Source organism: Tamandua tetradactyla, chromosome 10, assembly GCF_023851605.1.
Source record: "Tamandua tetradactyla isolate mTamTet1 chromosome 10, mTamTet1.pri, whole genome shotgun sequence".
In the NCBI taxonomy this organism is placed as follows: domain Eukaryota; kingdom Metazoa; phylum Chordata; class Mammalia; order Pilosa; family Myrmecophagidae; genus Tamandua; species Tamandua tetradactyla.
In genome coordinates this window covers 29,126,375-29,148,463 of record NC_135336.1, presented here as the reverse complement: position 1 = coordinate 29,148,463, position 22,089 = coordinate 29,126,375, and the positions used below count along the sequence as shown (strand labels likewise).

At 37.7% G+C, this 22,089-nt stretch overlaps 1 non-coding gene across 1 annotated transcript; it reads right to left on the bottom strand.

Annotated features, from left to right (window-relative positions):
- Positions 1 to 21,191: 21,191 nt before the first annotated feature.
- LOC143649020 (U1 spliceosomal RNA) lies at positions 21,192 to 21,351 on the bottom strand. Its single transcript, XR_013158899.1, has one exon. It is a non-coding gene; the product is annotated as a U1 spliceosomal RNA (small nuclear RNA).
- Positions 21,352 to 22,089: the final 738 nt, after the last annotated feature.

Here is a 22,089-nt window from a genome sequence, read left to right as displayed (position 1 = left end):
TTTGTTGTTGTTGCCCCAGGGCACTACTTTCCCAATTACTGGAAGCCAAGAACTGGGGGTGGGGATATTGTCTCTTTTTCACCCTCCTGAGAAGGTAGAAAGCTGAAGGAAAGAGGGTGGTCTTTAGAGTCAGAGAGACCTGAATTCAAATGTCACTTTCCTTATTTTAATTTAGGACACCAGTAAAATGAAAATTAAAAACACTGTCAAAATTTTTAGTACAATAATTTGTGTGTGTTCACACACATATTTGCATAAGTACCTAGTACAAAATCTAAAATAATGATACTTTTTTGTTAATAGCTTTCTTTTCTAAATTCCTCATCTTTATTCCAAAAATCCAATTGATTGTTCAATCTTATTGCTGACTGTTTCGTTGAAACAGCTTTTCTATCTGCTGTAATTTCATTACCACTAGTTCAGTACAAAATTTATCACTGTATACTTGTGCAATTGTAATTGTAATAACAGTTACTATGCCCTGGACAGAATCCTTGGTGCCCTTAAACAAATTAATAGGTTCCAACTGGATAATTTTCAAACCACTCTCATCCTGTTAGCTTTCTATTCCAAAATATCCAAGAGTTCCTCAGTGCAAATAAGATCGAACACATGGCTTTTAAAATTTCCTTGGCTTGGCCCTCATCTAGCATGCCAATGATTTTCCTACTAGTCCTCATGAAATCCCCAAACAAAAGCCACTGGCAAGTTGAAAATAACAGGAAAAGGGAATGGGCAAGAAGAAACACAAGAAGGAGAAAAAGAGAAGAAGGAAAGCAAAGAGGAGACAGAAGGGGACACATTGAGTGGAGAGTGGCCAATTTCTAACACATACTACATCAGGAATAATTTTGGGCACTAGTGCTAAATTCTAACCCCCTCTGTGATTCATCTGTTACTATCCCTAGCCATTTATCTTAGGGTATAGCCACACTTCAAACACATCTCAGAATTTACTCCAGGTTCAGATTCAGTGAATAAGTATTGAGTGAATACTAAGTGCCAGGAATTATACTACATGCTACATTATATTATTGAAATCTCTCTACAATCCAGTGAAGCTTGGCTATAGAACCCCATTTAATGGATTAGATAACTGAGGGTCAGAGAAAGGTTTTAGAAATAGGATGCCATTCTCTATTTCTTTCCTCTCATTTTGCTTTTTCCCTAAGATTAATTCATTCATCATTCATTTACTGATTCCTTCATCCACTTCAAGGTTCAGAGAGTCCTTATCATGCCCCATGAATTCTTCTAAGAGGTGCCACTGCAAATCACACTAGAGCTGTTCCATGGATGGTTTTTACCTTCAACTGTTATAGCTGAACAGGTGGACCCTATTCTGATAGTTTTGTGAAGACTGTTTTGGTTTGCTAATGCAATACACCAGAAATGGATTGGCTTTTGCAAGGGGGATGTATTAGTTTGTAAATATACAATTCTAAGGCCATGAAAATGTCCAAATTAAGGCATTAAGAGGAAGATTCCTTCTCTGAGGAAAGGCTACTGCCATCTGGAGTTTCTCTGTCACATGGGAAAGCTCATGGTTGGCAAATGCTGATCCTTGCACTCCAGGGTTCCACTGCTATCAGTTTCTGATTCCAGTGGCCTTCTCTCTGGGAATCTGTGGGTCCTCTGTTACTATCTCTGGGATGTTTCTCTCTAACCTCTGGCTCTGTTTCTGCCTTTTATCCTCTCATAAAGGGCTCCAGTAAAGGATTAAGACCCACCTTGAATTGGGTGGGTCAGGTTACAACCTAATCAAAACATTCCACTCACAGTAGGTCTGCTCACACAGGAATGCTTAAAAGAACACACCTTTCCTGGGATACATAACAGCTCCAAACTACCACACTAGCTCTCTCACTCAAAGCCTGAGGTTTCCCTACATCCCAAGATCCCCTTAAGCTGGGAAGTTTTCCTTATTAAAGTCAGGAAACTCTTCTCCTAACTCTATTTTAAGCAATTAGCCTGGCTCAGAATGGATGCTCAGAAAGTAGTATATGTAGATACGCACATACATATCTATATAATATATGACAGATGTTCAACTAAACTTTGTGGAATGAATGAATGAAAAAAACTGTGACTTTGATGGAGTGCCCTCTTTCCATTTATCTATGACTTTAGTCTCCCAGAACAGGTTTGCTTTCTGGAAGAGGAAAAATTGGGGGGGGGGGGGGGGAATTTAAAGCAATGGGCCAGCTTGTGAGAACCAACTGGCATGGCTTGAAGTTTCTAGTTCTCTAAATCAATGCTATCTCATTTGACTCTATATAGCAGAGAATTTGATAATAAGGAGAAAGAGAAAATGATGAGCAATAGCTGCTGTTCCAGGTCTTTATTAAATTATGCTTTTAAAAAACCTGTATTATGAAATCCAATGTGTATGTAGGAGGCTGTGTAGAAAAGCTCCAGGCAACTGGGAGAGTCACAAGAGGGAAAAGGGAATGAGAGAGCTGTGCCCGTAGGCTCAAATCAAAAGCAGTGTTCAATACAGCTCCACTCTGATGAATTTCAGCACAGAGAGGAAGAGTCACACCCCTCTAGTTGGAAAATGGAGACTCGGGTCACACAGACACATTCATCAGTGGTCCTAGGTCTGTCTGCATTCAGGCTAGTGCCTTGTCCCCTGGGAGAGGTTTTACTTGCTCTCAGGGTCTGTCTCTCTGGTAGGCTATAGGCTCCTGAGATTCTAAGGTGTGTTAATAATATTCTTTCCCTGGGGCAACTGCTTTCTTCCTTTCAGAATATGATTACTTCAGGTAACATCCCTTTTGAACGGCACAAGCTCAGAGCTTAGTTTTAAATCTTTAAATTTAGTTTTAAATCTCTTGTACTTCATATTTGAACTGCCACAATGAGACCATTTTATCCAAAATTAACATTCAGAGCAGAGGGGAAAGAGGAGAAATTTACACCTCTTCCCCCTACCTGCAGGGATGGCTGCCTAGTGTATCAGGAGTTCTATTTGGTCCTCACATGGCATCAGAACTCCTGTCTCCATGGGTCCCCCTTTCAGCCTGGCCGTACAAGAGAGACAGCATGACACTGACCTGCAGAACATTTAAATGAACATACCAAGAATTCGACACAATTTTTCCAGCTACTTTTATACTGCTTTCCCATTCAAGAAAGTATATCATAACATAAAGGTATAATCACAGCAATGTTTTGGGATCTGTTCCAATTTATGCAAAAGTTATATGCAAGATGTTATACCTTTAACATTAGACCGCCTTATTTGCAGACCTCTCACAACTAATCTTTTTTTAAATCATCACAGAGTTGTGTATTCATTGCCTTGATCATTTTTAGAACAATCACATCACTCCAGATAAAGAAATAAAAAGAAAAAACTCATACATACCATACCCCTTATCATTCCCTCTCATTGACCACTATTCTTTAAATGTATCCATTTTTAACCCTTTATCCCCTCCCTACTACTCACTTTTTTTAATCCTTATTATTATTATTTTTTTTTACTAATCTGTCCCTACCCTGGATAAAAGGCACATCAGATACAAGGTTTCCACAATCACACGGTCACATTGTAAAAGCTGTATCATTATACTGTCATCTTCAAGAGTCAAGGCTATTGGAGCACAGCTCAAAGTAAGTTTTAGGTACTTACTTCCAGCCAATCTAATACACCATAAACTAAAAAGGGATATCTATATAATGCATAAGCTCCAGGATAATCACTTAACTCTATCTGAACTCTCTCAGTTGCTGAATATTGTGTCTCATTTCTCTCTTTTCCTTTTGATCAAGAGGCTCTTTCTCAGTTCCATGATGCCAGATCCTGGCTCATCCTGGGAGTTCTATCCCACATCGCAACAGCTCTTAATACATCTACCAGACATTATCACAAATGAACAACAACTAAAGGCATCATACTCCTCTGGAAGGCTATTGTGTATGTTTGTGTTACTAAATTTTCAGAAAACCTATATCCCAGTTTTATTTATTCTCACACTGGGCAACTGTTTGTGGTTTGCTACTTTTTTAACACCTTGAGTCAATGGAATGCCATGGAATGGAGAGCTGGGGAGTTCTATGTAATCTTAACAAGACTGCTGTGACTTTCTGCCAGTTGGAACACCAGGTGAGTACAAACCTGTGATAGCAAAGTGATAATAAAAAGAGCCATTTATGCTGATAGTTGATAAGCATATGCTAATGAACCAGCTTCCCACTTCTTTAATGAAGATGTTATTAGATTTCACATGCTTGGGAAATATTTAGTTTGAGATTTGCTCCTAACTTTAAACCAGTTCATGTACATTAGGTGTTTGGAGTAAAATCAAACACAGTACTTTCATGGTTTTAAAATCCTAATTGGGCTCTAGCTTGAAAATATTATGTTGCTGATACTGTTGAAGGCAATGGCTAATGGAGAGTCTAGAATTTATAGAACTTGCTCTCAGGGCTTTCTCTGCCAATGCACAAAATCAAGGACTGACTATAATTCTGGCAACAAGCCATGTTCTTTGACTCTTCCTTTGGGATTGCTATGCATGCATTATGTATGGTACTCATCTGATATTAGCAGTTAACAATGTTAACTATGGTGAAAATGATGATGTCAAGTAAAAATTAAAAATAGAATATAGCTTTACCAAATTAGAAGCTTAATGAGAAAAGATCTCTCCCTCATTAAAATTTTTCCTGTCTTTTCTGAACCAATCTTTGTGCCTCCTACTGTTACGCCCATTTGATTCTTCATACTAAGCTCTAAGGAAGAAGTTCCACCTTTGATTAAGGATGTCTAATTACTTCATTAATGAAGTGACTAATTATGTCAAAACCTACAGAACATAAGTATATTCTTCTTCTTTTCTGAAATAAGATCAGGTTGAATGGTTCTTTCCAGATGGAAATCAGTTGAAGATAGGTACAACTATGTTGAACTTGTCAAATAAACCCTGTCCAAAATTAGAGATTAACAATTCTGGATCAAGTGAGGGTTAATGGTAATAAAAATTATCTCTAATGTAAGAAGAATAAGCAAGGTAAAAAAAAAAAGATCCATTATACTGAACTTGATCAGTATTTTTAGGCTGTGGAATTCTGCTCTGTTGTGACTTTGAAAACTAGTGCACATTTAAACAAGATTTATTCAACAGAATCTGTGCTTAACACATATTAGTAATCATTATAACACTGGTTAATTATTGTCTGGTCTGGTGTAGAATTGGCTCATCTAGTTTCCCAAATATAATGCTAATGAGATAGGTACCAGTCACTTTTTAGGAATCTTGCCTGCTTTATTATGAAATGGAGATCAATATATCACAACATTGTGGTTAAGAGCTTGGATGTGAAGACAAATAGCCTGGGTTCAAATTCTGTTTCTTTACCCATCAACTGGTGCTACTAATAGTGCCAACCTTGCACTGATGCTGTTACAATTAAGAGAGAATATGTGTAAAGCAATTGGTGCATCTACCAATGAAAACATTATCAAAAGAAGGTATTTATTTAAGAATTGTGTCCGTTTAAAGGACAGATGCCTCTGAATATTAGAGGCATCTTATTTCTTCTTTTTCCTATTTTGCTCTTGCTTGCAACTAAAATCTCTTTCTAGTCTGTTCTTCAGTTATATCCTTTGCACATTTCAAAGGCATGGTCTTTTTCTGAGGGTCAGAGTTGAAATTAGCTAAGAATGGACATTGTGGGTTTCCAAGACTACCCTAACTACCCAGGAAGTAATTATAAGGCAGTATCTTCCTCAAAGAAGAACCTGGGAAAAGTATTTATGGGGATGCATATGTGAACATGAGCTGGGTATAGAGTTTATCACTGTCATCTCAGGTGCTTTACTTAGCAAATGAGCTCAGCAATATTCCCCCTGAAATTGCTTGCTCCGGGGTACTTAACAAATGGTTGGCCGTTTAATGGCCCGAAGCAGAGCTAGAGAAGGTTAACACACTGACAAAGTGGGCATTAACTATGATAACAACTGTTTTCATGGGGAATTATTGCTATTATAAACCTTATTCAACATCTTAATATTAGCAATAATTTTTTTCTCCCATTTTAAAATTAAGTCATCCTGAAGAATACACACATATGCATGACACAGAGGAGAAAAGAGAACTCAATGTTAGACCTTTAATGGTCTTTTTCTAATTCTCTGCTGCAAACTCCAACGCTTAATTCAATGCTTGGGTAGATGATGCTACTCAAACTAGATGAAGTGGATTCAGGAAGAGACAAGGCAATTTATCAGATCCAATGTGGAAAAGACCCATACCTATCTCTTCCAAGCCCAACCAACCTTCATTTTGGCTAGAATTGATATCCACAGTTGGAACAGTGCCTCTGGCTTAAACAACAAAAGATGGGCATGTTTGTATGGAAAATCCCTGTCCAATTGCACATTATCTGGTTAGGAAACAAATAATGCAAATACTTGTCTCTCTTGGTCTCATTAGCACAGAACATGTATAATTTATCAATTATCATGTGTAAGATAATATGTCTGTTTGGTAAGAATGGTATGTTTCACTGGAAAGATTCCATTTGAAGCACGCAGGAAAGAGAACTTTCTGAATGGGAAAGATGGTTTGGCAACGATCAGGATGGCAAGAGTCTTAGTGGAAGTGTGGTCTTATGTTGGGGACCAGAGGCTAACCTAAGATAGTGATTGAGCCAACATGGCCACCCCGGCTAATGCAATGGCATCTATATAGTACAACAAGGTTCTTCACGGAAATAGGTTCCCGCCGGGACCTTCCCGCCGGCGCGAATTCCCCACCAATTATCTAACCAGCCCTCCCCGCCGGCACGAACTCCCTCCTATCATAATGCCCCACATACCCTACTCCCTCCCCAAGCCGGTATATATACACCCGGCTTGGTTAATAAAATTTGCAGCTTGATCAGAATCCTGTCTTGCTGTCCTTCTTGCGTCTCTCTGTCCCATAGCCATTCTTCCCTCAGCAGGTGGCGGACCCCGTTGACTGTCCTGCGGGTCAGGACAGTCTTAGAATGCACAGACCCTGGATGGGAGGCACTTGATGGGGTCTGCTCCTGAGCCTATATAAAAGATGAAGGGGAGGGCTAAAGTCAGACACCCTACACCTAATTCTGTCTAGATCAGAACTGATAAATAAATCCAGGGTCAATTTGGTGAATAAACATTTACCACTGAGTCTCAGAATATCCAGGTCTCAAACAAGTCCTTTGGCTGGAAGAGGTGGCTTTGCCGACTCTATTCATAGACTGATTTTTTTCCTCCTGCCATGTGGGTGAGCCAGAGTAGATTTGGCTTCATTATCACTTCTCTTTTCCATTTTAGCCTATTGGTGTCTTTTAGATTCAATTTCTTATTTCTTTTTGGTTTCCATTTCTACTGTTGATCCACCCCTTTCTGAATGTTGAATTATCTTCTTTGGCTATTTCCTTTGCCTCTTTTCTTAGATGTCACTTTCATTCTCTTCACACACATACAGATAAGCACATACTCCTAAGTGCAGAGACTTGAGGCTTCCTTTTCCTGTTGGATTATTCTACTTCCAGTCACTTTACCATGCCAGCTGGCAGCTCCCTGCTAATTGGAAGAGATGCTCCCTCACTAGCCCCTGACTTTGAAAAACAGCCAGGAAGCATTTCTCTTTTAACTCATTCTTTCTCTTTGCTTGAACATTTAGCCCAACTCTAATTCTCCAGTTTCAATTTACCAGCAGCATGTCCCCTTAGTTTTCCAATATATAAGGTATTAAATTTAAGCATCATTCATGTTATCTTGTTTTTGAATTGAAGATAAGATAACAATTTATTTACATTTATTAAATTTTTATTGTATTCATATAGTTCATGGCATCTATAGCAAGGAAACAGTGGCATTCTGGAACGTATACAAAATACAGATCGTCTCTACTTGATCCCTTCAATCGAAAACAAATTCATTACCTTACAAGATAGCAGGTATCATTCTATTTGTAGTTCGATTTATGAGAATATTCTCCCCTATGCAAACTTTGCTTCATAAAAATCACCACCCATGAACATTAGTTCTACCATGTAGAGTAAGACTGGTGTCTTTTCTTTTGGAATAATTTCAGCTATTTTTAAAGCCCTGTCTTCCCTGAGTCTTCTCTAAGTTGTACCTTTCCATTCTATTCAGTGATCCTCATAAGGGGCTCCTGCACAATTTTAACCACTGTCTTTGGAATCAGCACCATTTGTCACTGCCCAGACTCTGCTGGGATGTTCATAGTAGAACTCAGAGTTCCAGATGTGGCCTAAGGGATAAAAAATACAGTGCTTATATGTAAGACAAATTAAAAACTAATAAGACTCATTAGCATACACTAGTATATTTATGGAGCTTCTTATCCTCTCAAGTTGGCCTAACTTGGAAATCAAGAAATCAAGAGGGAATAAAATCTTTTTGCTTTAGAACTTTAGGCATCTATAAAAGCTATGGCTATTCAAGATTAATCAGGACTATACCTACCATCCCTTCCCATATGCAACCCAGACCTATTAGAATGGATGCATTGTAAGCCTATCATTCCAGCCCAAACAAAATAACCCAGCTTTAGGTGGAAACATCAGGATTCTTATTTTATCATGATCAGAACCTAGGCCTGACTCGCTGTGGCTGTTGATGTTGCCAGTACCCTAAATCAGCCAGATCAGAACAGGCCCCCTCGGTATCGTGGAGTCCTTGGGTGCTGAAAGACTGATGTTACTCCATCATTTAGTTCTTTGACAAGATTGAGGGCAATAGTGCATTTCCCAGCATGTTGAATAGCACAGTAAAAACTAATTGGACTTGGGAGTTGCTAGAGAGGTATTCTGTTTTGATATTCTACTTGGCATGCTCATGGACCTTAGCTCCTGCCATCTAATCAACTTCGAGAAAATGAATATTTGATTGGGTCTGAGAGGCTTTACAGAACAACACAATGGGAAGGGTTTTCCATTTTTTTGTGAAACATAGCTCCTTTGGCATCTTGCAGGATCGTTTAAAAGGTTTTGTGTTTAGGCTTACAATTCAGTGTGCCTCAGTTTATAGTTAAGACAAGAAGGCATCTCCTTAGAGAAAAGAGTGGGACTTTATCAAACCTAAAAAGGTGCCATAAATCTCCCAAGGCCTCACATGGAAGGATTATCTCACATTAACTCTGCCTAACTCCAACAGACCCATGCCAGGCTCATGATGCCAGGGCCTGGGCATGCTAAAATCTGGGAATTAGGGACAATGAATCAGCACAGACTCATATTTTAAATCAATTTCAGGTTCATCTGTCCACTGCTATTGAAGAAATTCATCTATATCCTCTTGTTTGTTTGTTTTGCTCTGAAATTTGTTGTCAAACAGAGGTAAATTGGCGACAAATTGTGATGTACTTCACTGCCCTTTGGAGTGAGTTGGCTATATTGGCATATGCAAAGCATCCAAGGTGGAATCACATACTGGCAAACTTGTCACACCTCTGACCACATACATTCATGTTCTGTTGTGCTGAGCTCCAGCTGTCCCAGCTGCCATTTCAACATTCCCCAAATGGGTCCCTGCATCACGGATTCCTTCCTCCAACCAAATGCCTCTCCTTGCTCCTATTTCTTAAACATACTGTTTCTAACCTGTCTCACTTCTCTGCTTAGCAATCGGATGACAAATAGGATTCATCTTTCATACCAATGGCAATTGATTAGTAGTAGCTGCCTGGAATACTGTTTGAGAATGATCATGAGGCTATGTGTGGGCTCACTGTGAGCGATTTAAAAATGCCTTCAGTGAGTACGCATTTGTGAGGTGGTAGACTGCGTGCCATTCTTGGATAATTTTTTATACAATATTTCAAGACAAATAGGCAATGAATGCATATCCTGACACATTGTTTGTGCACAAGAATTATTTTTCCCCTAAAGGTTACTGTATAATGAATCTTTCATCAATAACGGATAATACAGCTGCCATAGACTGAGTAAGAACAAGTGCCTGTCAGGGTGCTTGGTGGCTTACATACATTATCTCAAATCTTGCCATCAACTTTATAGAGGAGGTGTAGCTACCCACATGTTACAATGAGAAAACCAGGCTGTGCTGGTTTGAAAGGATGTATGCCCCTTAGAAAAGACATGTTTTAATCAAAATCCCATTTCATAAAGGTAGAATAATCCCTATTCAATACCGTATCTTTGAAACTGCAATCAGATCATCTTCCTGGATGATGTGATTTAGTCAAGAGTGGTTGTTAAGCTGGATTAAATGATGACATGTCTCCACCCATTTGGGTGGGTCTTGATTGCTTTATTGGAGTCCTGTAAAAGAGGAAACATTTTGGAGAATGGGAGATTCGGAGAGAGCAAAGAATGCTGCAGCATCACGAAGCAAAGAGTCCACGAGCCAGTGACCTTTGGAGATGAAGAAGGAAAATGCCTCCTGGGGAGCTTCATGAAATCAGAAGCCAGGAGAGAAAGCTAACAGATGACGCCATGTTTTCCCTGTGCCCTTCCAGCTGAGAGAGAAGCCCTGACTGTGTTTGCCATGTGCCTTCTCACATGAGAGAGAAACCCTGAACTTCATTGGCCTTCTTGAACCAAGGTATCTTTCCCTGGATGCCTGAGATTGGATTCTACAGACTTGTTTAATTGAGACATTTTCTTGGCTTTAGAACTGTAAACTAGCAACTCATTAAATTCCCCTTTTAAAAGCCATTCCGTTTCTGGTATATTGCTTTCTGGCAGCTGGCAAACTAGAACATGGGCCCATCAGATATGAACAGCCTTTCCAAAGTCAGGTAGGTAAATGAATTGCAGAAGCAGAATATGCACCCCAGTGCATCCTGCCCCAAAATGGGACAACAACAACAGCAGAAACTCCAAGCCTCTTGGCAATCCACTGTGTCCTTGAAGGAGGATCTTTATTCTGTAAATGACAAGGGAAGGCCAAGTAGAGGGACTTGAGCTCATGTTCAAAATACGACCTCAGGCCCGAGAGGCTTAAACGTCATACACAAAACTGCATATCAACCTTAAATTAGAACAGTCTCAAGACTTAGAAGCCTACTTATGATTTATGATCCAGGATGAGAGTTGAGCAAAACTGGATATTGTTTTTACTGACTTTCTTTGTTTGTTTGTTTTTGTTGTTGGTTTCTTCTCATCATGAAATAGGGAGTCCCTTGCTGGGTCTGTCCCCTCTACCCTTCTCTTCTGTCCCCTCCCTCACAGTGCCTAGGGTCCCGAGGCAGCACCTACTTCCAAGTCCCTACTGGTTTAATGTTATGATTTCAGAAGATAAGAATATTCGTGCCTCTGGCTTTCTCTTCTTGAGGGTAAACTGCATGTGATCAAAGGCCATATCCTCATTCTCTCTCTTTCTCTCTCTTTCTCTCTGTCTCTCTCTCTCCCTCCTCCTTGCCACAGTTAAGACCAAGTACAAGTCTTAAAAATCTCCATACAAATGTTTGTGTTGTGAATGTGCTTTACCAAAAACAAACAAACAAACAAAAAACCAAAATGAATAAGAAAAGAAAATAACAAACTGACACGATGTTTATTTCTCCTAATTTTTAGTGAAAACGTGGGAAACGGAGTGGATAATTTATAACCAAGATGATAAAGAGCTCATTTCCATATCCAGGTTCTTTATATTAAAGGGTCCTTTTGTGCTGTTAAAGTTCCTATTCCAGCATAAAAGAAAGAAATAAAAAAAGCCTTAAGAACTGGATAACAGTATTAAATGCACAATTCCATAACCTTAAGACATGGCAGAAAGTTAGAGTCTCTGTGGCAAGAGCCATATATTATTCCATTTAGTATTTACTATGTAGGCACACTGAGAAAAGGACTGCATGCTAAGAGTTAAGTAATTCAAGTAGAAATAGCAATGCTATTCTATATGTTGTGGGGACAGCGTAATGCTGCATCATCTCATTTTAGTAGCTGAAGTAATTATTTATGTTAAATAACCACAAAACGATTATTGCCAGCATAATGATTAAGGTTTATGGTGCAATGTAGAAGGCCAAACTTGTTATATAAATGGTAAACCTCAATAATTCAGATTTTTAATAACAGTTTGAGATTTAATCAACGCAGAGTAATTGCATTAAATCTAAATTAAGTTCACATTGGAGACACGATAATATCAAGCACAGCATCTCATTCCTTTTTCTAATATTTAGAACAGATCCCGTGATCATGCGAATCAATGCAGTTCAGTTCAAGTTCACTGCAGAGGCAGTTTGCTACTACAGGCTCTGGGTAACATATGGCCACCAACCTTGACACATGGAACCTACCAGTAAGGCAGACATGCATCTTTGGAATTTACTAAAGCTGTGAATTCTCTTCATGCTTTTTATTCATATTTTTATTCAAAATATATTAAAATTGTTTTTAGCATTCCTGGGTGTTATTTTGTTATTCTAGGTCACTGTATCTCAAATTTTTGCACCAAAGAATATTTACAATTGACCAGAAATACACTGTGCCTACATGGATGTGACGTATTACTTACAAAAACTTTATTCTTTCTTTAACATCTGGTATTTTAACATTAAAATTATTATAAACTTTGCATTCTCTTTCAGGATACATCTGACTTTGTTCTTATACCAAGAATAACATTTTAAAGTACTTACTCTCATGGCGAAAAAAATATGCTGTATTTCTCCTTGAAATATGTAAACCTCTGGTTTGACAGACCAAGCTTCAGATGCTTCATTTAAGTAAAAATATTAGAAAATAAATATTTACATGCTGGAGGAGAATAAACTTGCTTTATTCGTTTTCTTAAATTACCAAGAGTGTTATTTGAAAGGTCAGTTGATCCTCTTGAAGTTTCCAACAAAGGTTATAATGTACCTTGGAAGTTTAGATTTCTTTATGGATGAATCATGCAAACATTAAATAAAAACTTGCTTGAACTTATTTACAGTTTCAGTTTTTGTATCACTCTGAAGTGTCAGTGAGCCTGAGATTTTATTCTTCTTGCATCAAGTGGCATCCCTAGCATAAGAAAAAAAGGTCCTGAGGATTGCTCAGTAGAATTCTAGTTTTGTAAGATGTTCCATATATAAGAAAAAGACTCCATGGTCAAATATGTTGGCAGACTTTGCATACCACATGTTTCTTATAGATTTAAAATGACTACTAGAATACTGAAGCATCTGAGAAGTCCTGCAATCCAAACCACTCTCAATTCTTATTTTCACAAACTAGTTACTAGCACACTAGTGTAAATACTGCTCCATAAAACACATTTTATGAAAAATATACCCTTGTTGATCTCATAGGATACATCACAATCTATCTCAGTGTTTGCCTTTCCAAACTAAAAAAAAAAAAAAAATGTTTTTGCATTTGGCTAGTTCTTAACTTCTCTGTTACATTTTGCACTAAATCTCACTAGTGCAAGTATGTGTTTTGGCATCAAAATCTGTATAAAAGCATATAAAGGCATTTCTGTTTGCTTTATGATGACTTTTCTTACCATGCCCATTATTTGTCTTTTTAGCAATAGAAAAGGCTGAGTTCAGACAATGAGTCCCAAGTTCCTCAAATTGCATTATTACATGGGTTTAGAACTCATTTGTACCAAAGTTTTGGATTGTTTTGCTTTATATAAACTATCTTAAGTAGATTACTTTGATGCCTACCAAATACTTTTAAATTTATATGCAAAAATTTTTTAAACATTCATGAAATATCACACACTCTTTACAACCACTTATTGGAGATTTTGCCTTTGCTTCTATTGAGTCATTGAATCTAGCACTAATCCTTTTATTGTTCTCTCACTAAAGATGTTCTTATTCATCTTTACCCCTTAGTTTCTGTCATCATATTCTTCTCCAAGATCCAACAATAAAATAGCCAATAACTTTTGACTAACCGATTACAACTTTACAGAGACCTTTAAAACACATTATGTCACTATGATTCTGACACTGGGTAGTGAAAAAACTGCAGGGAAGAACAGGAGACTGCAAAGCCCAATAGGGAAACTGTCCTGGAAAAAGGAATAGAAACCCACAGCGAAAATCCATGCAAAACAAACTAGAACGTGAAATGGGAATCCGAGGGAAAGGAGAGAAGACTCAGGGAGTTGATTAATCCTCACATGTAACAAACAGAAGAGCAAAAAAGAGTGAAATGCAACCTAGCGGTCTGGGAACACTGAAAGAACAAAGGAAACTGCAACATGGAAAGTCAAATTTCACAACCTCAGCAACAGTTTCGGTAATATCATATATATTCAGCCTAATAAAAATAATTCAGCCTGAACTTGAGATGAATAAATAGTTATAAAATAAAATAAATTTCCTGGAAATTATTTACCCAATTCAGACTTTTATGAGGCTATTTCATTGAGTATATAGGGATAGCATCAAGGAAGAGACTCTCCAACCCAATGATGTGAGATTTAGCAGATGCATGTAAAACAGATGCTTCTAGAGGGCAATGATAATGATGGCGTGTGTTATGTTTTTTGAGTACTCAACATATAATATAAATTCAGTAAATGTTCATTATCGAAGAAGATGATGATAAAGACCTTGGTTCTCCCTGTAATGTGTTCTATAACCAAGTCAATCTGCCTCATGGTTTTGTTAGAAGGATTTATAACACACTTAGAATTCCTTATAAGATGAAGGATGCCATAATATAGGATATTATGGGAAACAAAAATGTGAGTTCCATGAAGATCGAGCTCTGGAAATTGCCTGAGGTGGGATGAGGGCGGGCAGGGTGTCTGATTTCTAGGGGGCAGGGAAAGGAGGCAATGCCAGCTTTAGACAACAGGATAAAGAGAAACCAGGTGGAGCACAGTATTCGGACACAACAGCAAATAGGCAGGAGGCAGCACATTTACTCAAACAATAATGGGGAGGATAACCACAGCAGCAGAGTCATTTATTGTGTGTCTGCCCTATTCTAGGCACTATACCAGGTATTGTACACATCTGAACTTGTTTAATACTCAAATCATCCTGTAGTTTAATATTATTTAATTGGTGCTATTATTCCCCATTTTGCAGCTAAGAAATCTGAGGCTCAGAGAAGTTAGGTAACTTGCCCACAATCACACAGCCAGAAAACAGATTTAATCTGTTTTGCCTGGTTAAAATCCCTTTCCTCTCTCCAGGTAACAATTCACATTATGCGATCTCAATGCAAAGCTCCTTCATAGCTGTAATGGGGTGGGGTTGGAGGGTTTAGGGCAGAAATTATTCTAACAGATTATATTATGTTATCTGATGGAAAAGCCCAACTTTGAGGTGAAATAAACCATGCTGTGTGATCTTGAAGCAGTCACTGATTTTCAAAGCTGCAGTTTCCCCACCTGCAAAACAGGGATACTGATGCTTGTCTTAAGATAAAGAGCACAAACCTACCTGGAATGCTTAACATGGTGCCTGACATCTAGTAAATGCACAATAAATAATTGATGCCACTACTGATGCTGCTGAAATTACTCACAGTATCACATCCAGGTTAGAGGTGCCACACCCAATATTTTATATCTTAAAGCTCATCTAAGGAAAGCAGAAATTTAGGATTATAGAGACAAGTGACTCACAGAAGTACGGTACAAAGCTGGTCAACTACATATTCCAGGGAAGAATCTCTAAAAGTTGGTGTGCTCGAGGATCAGCCCTTGGACCTCTTTTCTTTCTACCTGGATGATCTCATCTAATTTCATGGCTTTAAGATGCTGTTGGTCATTAAATGAAATCTTCTGCTTAGATGTTTGCCCTGGAATCCAATCTCACACGTCTAATTCCTTATTGGACATCCCCACTTTGGTATCTGATAGGTATCTCAAACTTAACATGTCTAAAATTGAGCTTCTGGTCTTCTTTGAACCTTCTCTTCCCTCATTTCTCCTCCTTTAAATTGATGGCAAATCCTTCCTTCTCATTGCAGAGGTTAAACACCTTCCTGTCTTCAATGATTTCTCTTTTTCTTTCACACCCCACATTTATTCTGCCATAAGAACCTGTTGGCTCTACCTTAAAAGGCATCAATGATCTGATCACTTCTCAGCACCCACCCTTGCTATCACCCTGGTCTGAGTTGGCATTCATTGTAGTCTGGAATATTGCAATGGTCTCCTAACAGTGTTCCTCCTTCTTCCTGTTTTTTTTTTGGTCCATTATTGCATATTCTTCTCATATTAGTCAGAATGATCATTTGAACATTGAAATTGTACCATGTCACTCTTGTGCTTAAAAGGCCCCTATGGCTTAGCATGTCACTAGGAGAAAAAGTTAAGTGCTGTTGGGGTCCTCCCTATCCAGACAGCTGGTGCCCCTCTGGAGGGGTCTCTCCCTTCCTCAAGCTGCAATGGACACACCAGCCTGCTCAAGGATCTTCACACAGCAGGCACACGCCTGCCTCAGTTTTTTGAACTTGCTATTCATCTTCCAAATATCTATATGGCTTATTCTCTAACTTATTCTAAATCTTTTGCTCAACTGTCACTCTTTCAGGTAGGTATCTAAAATATCATCCAGCGTATCTAAAAATTACCCCACCCTGATACTTTATATGCCCTCCCCCTCTTTATGATTTTTTCTCTTTAACACTCATCATTTCTAAATCATCACTCCTCATATTAAATAGTTTATTTTATATCTTCCTTATTGCCTGTTTCTCATCTCTAATGTAAGCTCTTGAGGGGTGGTTTCTGTTTCTGCTTCCATCACTGCTATTCCTTTTGCACCTAAATAATGTGTGGCTCAGCAATGAACGACCGAAATAATAAATCTTGGCTCCAAGACTTCTCTATCACTCTCTTCCAGTCACTCCATATTTAATATTTATGCCATTGTCCATATAACTGTGCCCAAAAAGGGGTTCAAAATGCATGCTGGTGGATATCAAATTATAAGAAGTTGGGTGGGCCACAGTGGCCCAGCAGGCAGAGTTCTCGCCTGCCTTGCTGGAGACCCGAGTTCGATTCCTGTTGCCTGCCCGAGCAAGAAAAAAAAGGTATGTCTAAATTCCAAGAAGTTTACAACTAGGATTTGTTTACTGAATAGTTTTGAATGTAGGTAAGTGGTTAATAAAATGCTTATAATTGATTTTGAGAATCAACTGCAAGCAAACTTCTTGATTGTCTAATGTGTGCCTCATTCTCTCTACAGAAAAATGAATAGGGTAAAAACCATAAACACATTCTCCCATTAGTCACTATGAATAAACCTTCACATTTGCCTTCATCATCCTTCTATCTCCCTTCTCATTCTATTTGCTTTTTTGTTATGAAACTAGTATTTATGGCCTAGGTAGGGCTGAGTAAGATGCAGTGATTATGGCTGATTTTATCACAGCTGTATTACTTAGCTGCAAGGTGAAGCGCCCTGGTAAAATGGATCATGAATCCCTGAAATTGACTATCCGTCACCTTTATAATCCTGATGGAAAGGCAGGTTGGATCAGGCCTGACAACTTCCCATGCAAACCAGAGCACCAAAGCAATGTTCTTGACCCAATTTCTCTGGAAAAGTAACTACTGAACAATAAGATAAAGGTGAAAAGGAAGCCACAGATAAGCAGATTAGAGCACTGTGTTGCATTTCACCCCAAGACACAGGAAAAATCTATATGTGTTTTAAAAGTGTGGATAACTCAGGTATTTAAGACATAGCCATTTAGAACTGCTCAGCCACTATAGATTAATTTCTGCATTTGAAGTTCTTGACTATGAACTCAGAATTTTTGCATAATTTTTGAGTGGATGTATCTTTGATGTTTCTAACTCAACACCCCCGACATATAAGTAGGAACCCAATAAACAGTTGTTAAATAAATTCATAACAGAACGAATCAATGCGTGGATATTTAACAGTCATCTAATCTTTGCTTTCTCCTTACAGTGATGAGAGCTCACCTCTTCCTAAGAAAACCTATTCCATTATTGAAATATTTTAATTATAATAAACCAAAATCTTCTCGGCAACTTCCATTACAATTTATATGACAAAGTTTTGACTTTGTCATCTCTTTCTCTTGTACACCAGCTTATCGAATTCCTCATTGAGGAATTGTTTGGTGGAATTTAAATTCTTCCTCTCTGCTCTCCAAAGGATACACCATTCAAAGGTTTGGGAGACGTATCACAGGATAACTGAGGGTCTTACACTTGCTGATTGGAATAGGCTCTTATAAGTGAGGCCTCTCCAGACCAGCTAATATTAGAAATTTTGTATATTCTTTTGTCAAATGCATGACAGTATATTCTTCTTTCCATTTCAGCTGAGATTTTTTGGATGCTTTACATTTTTACTTTAATCTTCTCTGAGAATTCAGTTCAGCATTGAGTGGCAGGCATGCATTTCAACATAGAATGAACACTGCGGTCTCTCAAAGGACCCTAATCATTGCATGCATATTGCTAAGTTTTATGCCTTTGTCTTAGAACTTTTACAGAGGTTAACTGTCATAATCCAGGCTTTGCTTTTACTTGTCTGCTATTCTAAATCCAAGATATTCCTTTGATGGGAATGCATGGGGCTTTTGAGCCAATAAAAATGCTATAGAGCTCAATCTCATTATATTTGTAAATTCCTGCAAGTTTGATTCCATTTTTGTCACATGCAAAAATATAGATCTCCACTATGTGATTGGGCCTTCAACTACTTAGGATATAATATATTAAATAACAATGCAACAATAAGCCTCGTTACGCCAACTGGTAATCTCATTCCTTTATTCTTCCTCATGAGAATGTGGTTTGGTTGTTCTCTCTCCTCTCTCTCTCTCTCTCTCTCTCTCTCTCTCTCTCTCGTGTGTGTGTGTGTGTATGTGTAGGATTAACTGTCTTTGCAATTCATTTATTCCCTCCTAATGAAACCTCTATGTAGCTAACAAAGCAGAAAATAAATAAGGTAAATAGCACTCCCCAGAAACAATTTGTTTCTTGTTACATACACTCTTGTTAAACACCATCTGAGGGACATTTTGCAGAACAAGGAAGAGGAAGAGGCTGCAAACACAATTAGCTGAGTCAAAAAGAAATAATAATTACAATCACGATGCAGTCAAATGGGTATTGGGACAGACATGCCTGTGGGCCAAGGAGGAAATGGAGCATTGCAGTCACAGCCAGCCACCGGAAAGATGATATATGAAGGAACACGTCGGTGCTGACTGCTAAGGAAGTCTTAGCACTGATCTTACTAAAAGTCATAGATGCAGCTGTCATTTCTGACCCTCTCAGCCAACAGCCTGAGATCAAACCCACCACTGCATAAAACTCCATAGAAAGAAATAATTCTTCTAATTTTTTTACTAAAACATATCTTTACTGAACAACTACTATGGGCAAGACAACATGTTAAAATGCTAATGATAAAATGTCACGATAACAATACACTGGAAAATTAGTTGGATAAGGTAGTTATGATAAGTGTGATTAAGAACATTAAATGCCCCAAATATTTTTTGAGCACTGATAGCATTTGACATGTTTGCTGAACACAATTCAGAAACCATTTTGAAAATAACTGAAGCAAAGCCGTACTAGCTTGAACACTGGAAAAGGATGAAGGGGCAGTATGGAAATAAACTCACTATGCTGTGCTTTACAATTAGTCACATACCCAGAATGGAATATTTAATAGCTGGAAGTGGGAGACTAAAATTCTACTAAGTGTGAGATGCTATACTTTCACCTCATATTTTTTGTTTTGATATGACTTTTTTTTATTATTAGAGAATTTGTAGGCTTGCAGAAAATACCACCTTCCTATATACTTCCCCCTCCATACAGTTGTCCTTATTATTAACACTTTTCATTAGAGTGGTACTTTTGTTACAACTGATGAGAAAATGTTATTAAAATTGTACTGTTAACTATAGTTCACGGTTTATATTAGGGTTCACTGTGTTGGATAGTCCTATGCTTCTTTGTTTGTTTAATTTTTATTCTGTTAATATATATAGATCCTAAAATTTCCCCTTTTAACCACAGTCAAATATTTAATTCAGTGGTATTAATTACATTCACATTGTTGTGCTTTCATCACCACCATCCATAACCAAAACATTTCCATCACCTCCAAAACAGAAATTCTGTACCAAGTAAGCATTAACTTCCTATTCCTTTCCTCCATCTGGCCCCTGGTAACCTGTATTCCAGTTTCTAATTATATGAATATTCTTATTCAAATTTTTTTCGGATAATATTTATCCTTTTGGGCCTGGACTATTTCACTTGGAATGATGTCTTCAAGCTTCATCAATGGTGTGTCATGTACCAGACCTTTATTGCTTTTTATGGCTGAATAATATTCCGTTGTTTGTATATGTGACATTTTGTTTATCCATTTATCACAAAATGAGGAACACTTCGGTTGCTTTAATTTTTTGGCAGTTGTTGATCAAATAATGCTATTATGAACACCGGTGTGCAAATATCTGTTCTAGTCCCAACTCTCAATCTTTTGGGTATTACACAGAAGTAGGACAGCCAGATCATATGGTAATTCTATACTTAATTTTCTGAGAAACTGCCAAACCATTTCCACAGTGACTACTTCATTTTACATACCCACCAACTCAAAAGTATACTTATTTCTTCACATCTTTTCTAACACTTGCTATGTTCCATTTTTTTAATAGTAGCCATTCTACTGAGTGTTAAATGGTGTCTCATCATGCTTTTGATTTGCATTTCCCTAGTGGCTAATGATGTTGAACACATTTTCATGTACTTTTTGGCCATTTGCGTATATTTGTAGAGAAAGTTCTATTCAAGTTCTTGGCACATTTTAAAATTTGCTGTTGTTGTTGTTGAGTTGTAGGATTTCTTTATATGTTCTGGATATTAAACCCTTATTGAATATGTGGATTCCAAACATTTTCTCCATTCTGTAGGTTGTCTTTTAAATTTCATTGTGGAGTCTTTTGATGCACAGAAGTGTTAAATTTTAACGAGATCCCATTTATCTGTTTTGTCTTTGTTCCTTGTGCTTTGGGTGTAAAGTTTTAGAAACCATTTCCCAACTCAAGTTTCTGAAGAAGCTTCCCTATGTTTTCTTAGTTTTATAGTTTGAGTTTTTATATTTGGGTCTTTGATCATTTGAGTTAACTTTTGTTTATGATGTAATGGTAGGGGACTAATTTCATTCTTTTGCATATGTATATCCAGTTTTCCCAACATACTTTCTTGCAGAGATTAGTATTTCTTTTTTTTTTTTTTTTTATTTTGAGAGCGTGAATGCAGTCCCCCACTACCACAAATTATGCAGTCGAGTTCCCCACATTTGGGGAAATCGCAGGGGTCAACACATCCAGAGTGCAATGGATAAGCCTCGCCCTGGGAAAGCCACCTACGTGATCATGCTATCTCCCCTGCCAGGTAAGTATAGAGAGAGATTAGTATTTCAACTGGACTTGGCCTCCTTGTCAAAAATCAGTAAGTCATAGATAGGAGGGTTCCTTTCTGAACTCTCAATTTTATTCCATTGTTCTATATGTCTGTCCTTCTGTCAGTACCATGTTCTTTTGATTACTGTAGCTCTGTAATGAAATTTAAAATCAGGAAGTGTTAGTCCTCCAACTTTGCTCTTCTTTTTGAAGTTGATTTTAGCTATTCAGGGTCCTTTTGCATATTGATTTTGTATACTGCCCTTTTACTGAATTCGTTTATTAGATCTAGTAGTTTTGTTGTGGATTTTTAAAGATTTTCTGTATATAGGGTCATGTTATCTACAAATAGGAAAAGCTTTACTTCTTCCTTTCCAATATGGATGACTTTTTTTTTTTTCTTTTTTCTTTTTTTTTTTTTTGCCTAATTGCTCTGGCTAGAACTTCCAATTCATTATTCTATAACAGTGGTGAAAGTGGCTATTCTAGTCTTGTTCCTGATCTTTGGGAAAGCTTTCAGTATTTCACTATTGAGTATGATGTTGGCTGAATGTTTTTCATGTAAGCCCTTTATCATGTGGAGGAAGCTTTCTTCTATTTTTAGCTTTCTAAATGTTTTTTTGCCATACACTTTTTCTGCATCAATTGTGAGCATGATATCCTCTCCCCAACCTTCATTCTATTTATGTGATATATTCTATTAATTGATTTTCTTATGTTGAACCACCCATGAATACT